Raw genomic sequence first — 4704 nt, forward strand, 5'->3', positions numbered from 1 at the left:
TCATTTACAACTAAATTTAATGAATGAGAGAGATGCACCAGGTACAGAAAAAGCTCTAGAATGTATTTTCCTTAAATTTACGATTTATGTATCCGTTTGTCATAAAAATTTGTCTTTCCACTTTTTTCCCGAGACTACAAATATTCGAGTACAAAATAACTGGTTTCGACTTATTTCTACTTAAGAAGTAGTTAAATAATTAAGAGATTAGGGAATCTGGGACGTAAACAAAACCCCGATGAAAGAGCCGGAATATTACTTAAACAAAAGCTTAACCGACCCAATCTATAGCCGAGTACAGTGGGGACTGATTTCTTCGAAATACTGTATTAGATGTAATAAAGACAGAAATTTTTCCAGTTCAACGAGAGTGACCGAAAAGTTGTAAATTTTGGAAATTTCCGTGGACAACACCTGGTCCTAAAACGAATTAGTTAGAAAACAAATGACTATTAAGTTTAACATATTTAGATTTTTACAGCTATGGTGAGAAACGTTTAAAATCTACAACAGCCCTGTCGCGTCCTTTGAGATATACTAGTGATGCGACAAAAGAGGTATTTGACATTGACCGGTATCGGCACCCTGGGGATTTGGCAGTCCGCGTGTATGCACGCTCTGCAACCGTCTTCGATTCCATCCATTAGCCACTCGTAGGGAGCTATTTGACTAAGTGCATTGTTTTAAGATTTAAAAAGTAAAGAATATTTTATATTTTTATGTACGTTTCTTTACAAAGCTATATTTAATTATAATTTTCTTTAAAGTATATTCATATAATTGAAGAATATTTTGTATGTACCGGTACATCCACCACATATTTTATTTCACCGAGTAAGTTTTTATTATTTTATTTTTAATTGTAGCCCTTATATCGTGGCTAGCGATTCGGAATGTAATTGTGATATTAAAAATGCATTTAGAGAAGTCTACGGTTTTTACTGGCTTATCGAATAAACGATACGAATGGACCCTAGACCATCACTGACGCGCGATTGACTGATTGCCCCTGGATGTCGTCTTCTTACAGAAACACAGCTTCCCTATCGTCAAATGTCACGGCACGCCCCTGGTTCATATATCCCTTCCTGGATGCATCTAATAAAATTTTTGTGGAAAAAAAACTTTACTGCATGCACCCTATTTTGTATCAGCATTTATTTTGGTTTTTTGGACATCCTGAGGCTTATGTTTTAATTTTGCCTCGAATCTAACTTTTAGTTTACGAATTCTATTAACCATTCCTATTGCTTCTGCATCGGCTGAATGCAGATTTTCTAAATTAAAAATATTTAAAAATTATCTACGCACGACATCGTCACAAGAAAATCCCTTTAGTTCGTAACTGTACTTTTGTTCCAATGGAGAATATACGAATTCGCTTAGTTCAAAATACGACTATTTCGAAATTAGAACTAAAATTTAATCCGAACTGTGATATGCCTACGTTAACTCGTTCGTTTAGATCAAAAAGTCTCCATGCTATAAGAGAACAATAGACACACAACAACTGTAATCTGGTAAATATTGCTTTGCTTTTACAGTAATACATTTTCGGGTGTCGCCTTACTTGCGGCCCCCCAGTGGCCAAGCGGTTCCGTTCCCTAACACCTAAACACTGGGAGTTCGCTCGTGGGTTTCGCGCCTAGCCAGGACGGATTGGCCACGTAAAGTTTTCCGGGTTTACTCCACGTTTGTAACGTCTGAATAGGGGCAAGTTACCTTTAAAAAGACCTCCCGGAAAGCATTTCTCCTTGGCAGATCGCCCAAGTGTTGCGCTGCAGTAACTTAACAAAACGAACAAACATGGATAATCGAAACAAATACTTTAATTTGTTTTTTAATGATAATACAACACGTTTTCTTTTCGATAACATATCGGTAATATTAAAAGTAAATACTGTATTTAAATCGTGATCAAATTTTCAAGAAACAAACGTTCGTATTGAATTTAGACTACTACTGACCAACGCTAACAGACTACCTATTGTTTTAAAGGTCCTCTGGTGGCGCAAGAAGACGGATTTTATAAAATAAAAAGCAGTCGAAACTGCATTTTTATGAATAAAAGTTTGACAAACTATTTATCGTTTTACGACGAGTAAAATTTTTTCGTCGCGTTCGCGGCTTTTAAGTAATGCATAAACCTTCGAGGCGCGAGGCCCTTCGGACCGCGAGGCCCTTCGGACCGCGAGGTATATGAGGTGGCCCACGTCGTCCATGCCCTACGCCGCTCTTGGTCATAGAAATGATGTAATTTGAATATAAATAATTTATAAATACATATGTCAAGTTATATTTTTATTACTACGTAAAATATAATTAAGAGTTTACGACCACTGTGCTGGGTGAGACGTTGTTGAAACAAAAAAATTATGCATTCCATCACGTACATAGTGTCGTAATTCGCCAAGTGCAAATCAGCAAATTCGTAAAATTTTTGAACAATCCGGATAATCGAAAATCCGTATAATGGAGGTCCGAATAATGGAAGTTCTACTGTATATTATAAAAATATCAGATTGTCATTAACAACGGCAAAAGAGTGGAAACATCATCAGCACTTGTTCGCCTCACGTAAGTGCCGAACGGAAAGTCCGTTGTTCGCAGCCAGTCCATTGCTTGAGTCACGTAACGGCCAAACAAAATCCGTTGTTCGCAGCGTCCGTTATTCGAGGCACCACTGTACTCGGAAATGTGTGAATGAGGAAGGAATACTATATAAAGCTAAAGTTGAGACTCAAAGAATTATAGACCCAAATTCGGGGAAAGGAGAGAAAGGCCAAAAGATAAAGTAGTGAGAAAGGTTAAATAGACTTTCTGTTATGCAAATATGGACCCTTAATTTTTCAAGCTTCCTCACTTCTTTATCGTTTGTTTTTTCTCTCCTTTCCCCGAATTTGGGTCTATAATACTTTGAGTCCCAACTCCAATTTTATTTAATAATACTAGCATCCCCGTCGCGGCCTGCCCGCTCTTATATACATATAGAAAAAATATATAAATGGTTTGCTGTATATTAGTTAATATGACGATTTTAGTCTCTGTAATCCAAAATTATTCTTGGTACACCAATCTCACAGCAATCGTATTGGCAAATTAAGTTTATTTTGTAAAGACTACATCAAATGCATTTCGGGCTGGTCTAATATTTTCCAATCCCTCTTCAGTGCTAAAACAATAACAAAGAACGTAAAATGTTTAACTAAAACACGACATAGATGTATATCTACACCAAAATTATAAATTTTGGAGAAAAACTCTACAATAACCGCTGGTGGTAATTACAATGATATTTCCATGGGTAGGGGTGGTAAACTTTGTACACATTTGTAAGAATCCTAAAATTACAATTATCTTTTTTTGTATAAAACAATATAAGGCTAATACAAATAATATATTAAACAATACTTATACTTACAAGTTTAAAAAAATTTTTTCCACATACGTGTATAATAAACATACCAAAACCAACTAATTATTAAAAATTCATTGACAAACAATTGTAAAAATAATTCCAAAGCACTACAAATTTTTAACTTCATACCATCAACACTTTACAAAGTCACACAGTAGACCACCAACACTTTACAACGGTAATCAAGTGATGACGTCTTAATACATAACCATTTATTTTTTATTTTATTCTAGCGCCATCTATTAGATTGTACCAGCTATAATTTATTTCCATCCCTTTCGACTGATTTATTAAATTATTATTATTTTGTTTTCTAATTTCTATATGTTCTTTGAATTTTCTTTTATAAATATCTTTTTCAATATGTAAAATTTTTACATTGTTTCTATTAATATTACAATTATTACTATTGATGTGGTTAAACCACGGAGAATTATTATACTTAAGCCGAATGGCCGCTTCGTGTTCTTTAACTCTAGTTTCTAGTACACGCCCGGTTTCTCCTATATATACACACGGATTATGACAGTCACATTCAATTCTATAAACCACACCAGCTTTTTTTAAAGGGTCTAAATTATTTTTACTATTATTATTAATATGTTTACAAATGTTTTGTGAAATACTATTGGTCAAAGATGGGGCCAAACAAATATTATGATTCTTAATACTTTTCCTGCACTTTTCAAAGATATTTTTAATGTATAGAAACTTCTTATATATTTTATCAGTTTTCAACTTAGTATTATATCTATTCTTTAAATAATATGTTTTCCATTTTTTAAGTATAAAGTTTGGGTAATCGTTCAAAAGGAATTTGGTATCTAATTCTTTTAGTTTAATATTTATGTTATAATTATCAGATATTCTAGTACATATGTTTTTTAATTCGACAATATATGCATTCTTTTTAATGTAATCAGGAATACAAGAATGGTAATTAATAGTTTTGCTTACATTACAAGATTTTTTATAAGTTATAAAATCAAATTTTCTAGGATTATTCACTATGGTAATATCTAAATAATTAATTTTCTTATTAACTTCTTCTTCAATATCAAACTGTATAACCTTGTCTATGTTGTTTATTAAATTATATATAGTTTCTTTATTAATCAGATTTCTATTATACACTATTAAATAGTCATCTACATACCTCATTATTGTCTTTATACCCCTAATTTTAATAATTTTTTTATCGATGTCAATCATTACTAATTCAGCTAATTTTGGCCCCATCTTTGACCCCATACTGATACCATTTTTTTGTCTATAAAACATACCAT

At 33.0% G+C, this 4704-nt stretch overlaps 1 protein-coding gene and 1 long non-coding RNA gene across 3 annotated transcripts in view; one reads left to right on the plus strand and one right to left on the minus strand.

Annotated features, from left to right (window-relative positions):
• Positions 1-4704, plus strand: part of LOC111630189 (glyoxylate reductase/hydroxypyruvate reductase-like) — a 103187-nt gene that overhangs the window by 51172 nt on the left and 47311 nt on the right. The gene's annotated exons all lie outside the window — the stretch shown is intronic.
• LOC111630193 lies at positions 3159-4094 on the minus strand. The gene is made up of 3 exons (XR_002757471.1): positions 3422-4094; positions 3267-3341; positions 3159-3172 (listed from the first exon to the last, which is right to left on the minus strand). It is a non-coding gene; the product is annotated as an uncharacterized LOC111630193 (long non-coding RNA).

The sequence above is a fragment of the Centruroides sculpturatus genome, unplaced genomic scaffold (genome assembly GCF_000671375.1).
Source record: "Centruroides sculpturatus isolate CEXI.00-Female unplaced genomic scaffold, Cexi_2.0 scaffold577, whole genome shotgun sequence".
Taxonomy (NCBI): Eukaryota; Metazoa; Arthropoda; class Arachnida; order Scorpiones; family Buthidae; genus Centruroides; species Centruroides sculpturatus.